The sequence below is a fragment of the Atta colombica genome, unplaced genomic scaffold (assembly GCF_001594045.1).
Source record: "Atta colombica isolate Treedump-2 unplaced genomic scaffold, Acol1.0 scaffold70, whole genome shotgun sequence".
Taxonomy (NCBI): domain Eukaryota; kingdom Metazoa; phylum Arthropoda; class Insecta; order Hymenoptera; family Formicidae; genus Atta; species Atta colombica.
The window spans coordinates 206,746-207,062 of NW_017259562.1; the positions used below are offsets into that span (position 1 = coordinate 206,746).

At 26.2% G+C, this 317-nt stretch overlaps 1 protein-coding gene across 1 annotated transcript in view; it reads right to left on the reverse strand.

Annotated features, from left to right (window-relative positions):
* LOC108692442 (probable ATP-dependent RNA helicase DHX35) overlaps nt 1-317 on the reverse strand; it is an 18,907-nt gene that overhangs the window by 17,659 nt on the left and 931 nt on the right. The window lies entirely within an intron of this gene.

Here is a 317-nt window from a genome sequence, read left to right on the forward strand (position 1 = left end):
CTAAATATTGTTCCATGAATTATTTTTTTGTTTGTTTTTAATTATTAGTAGGTGTTGTAACAGTATCACTGGTTTCTTATCAAATTATGTACTTACCCGCTCATATTTATTACATTCAGTGTATTTGGCACGCAATAAATAAGGTTGTATAATTTTCATATTAATTGTATGATGGCTTTAATGTGCATCAGTATTTACTGAGTGCATCCAATTGAATAGCTATCTTAATTAAAGGTCTGTTACCACCAGCTAAACCAGTGTACACTCGTTATACTTTAAATTTTATATATTAATATAAATTTTATATATTATAAACT